Here is a 639-nt window from a genome sequence, read left to right as displayed (position 1 = left end):
ATGAGGAAATGTAAGAGCTGGGAGCTGAAACTCAGGGACGGCCGAGCTCTCCTGTCATTGAGCTTGTGTGTCTGCTCTGCTCGCCGCACTTCCGGCTCTACTTTGTTTCCAATGAAAAGATGAAAAGGGCCGTTCGGTTTTCCTCTCACTGAGAGCGTGTTTCACTCGGGTTAATATAACCCGGGACTTTTGCTGCTGAAATGAATTCTGCAAGGTCCCAGCAAACACACCGGCTCCCTCCTTTCTCCCCTCTTTCTGTCGGATTGTTTTCCCAGGAGGGGCTCAATAATAACAAACCCCCTGAAGGGAATGACCACAAATTGAGCATCTAAATGGGGCAAGTGGGCAGCTTTCTGGGTTCTAGGTTCCCCCTACCCCGCCCCTCCCTCCCTCCAGTCCAAGCCCCTCTTCACTTTCTTTGGGACTTTGATGAGGGTGAAATGGGGAAAGTTCCCATTGATGTTTGAATGCAGAATTGCTGCAAAGATCTGCGCACGCGCGATGCAGCCCCGCCCCCAGTGCGACGTCACAATCAGGAGTAGAGCGCATGCGCATCCTTTCCCCAACCCAGTCTGTGAGGCCATTCACTCAATCAGGGGAAGATGCTTTAAATCAGCTGCTAATGGAGACTTCCCCAGC

This window comes from Heterodontus francisci, unplaced genomic scaffold, assembly GCF_036365525.1.
Source record: "Heterodontus francisci isolate sHetFra1 unplaced genomic scaffold, sHetFra1.hap1 HAP1_SCAFFOLD_337, whole genome shotgun sequence".
NCBI lineage: Eukaryota > Metazoa > Chordata > Chondrichthyes > Heterodontiformes > Heterodontidae > Heterodontus > Heterodontus francisci.
The sequence above is the reverse complement of the archived record's forward strand: the minus strand, read 5'-3'. Positions refer to the sequence as shown.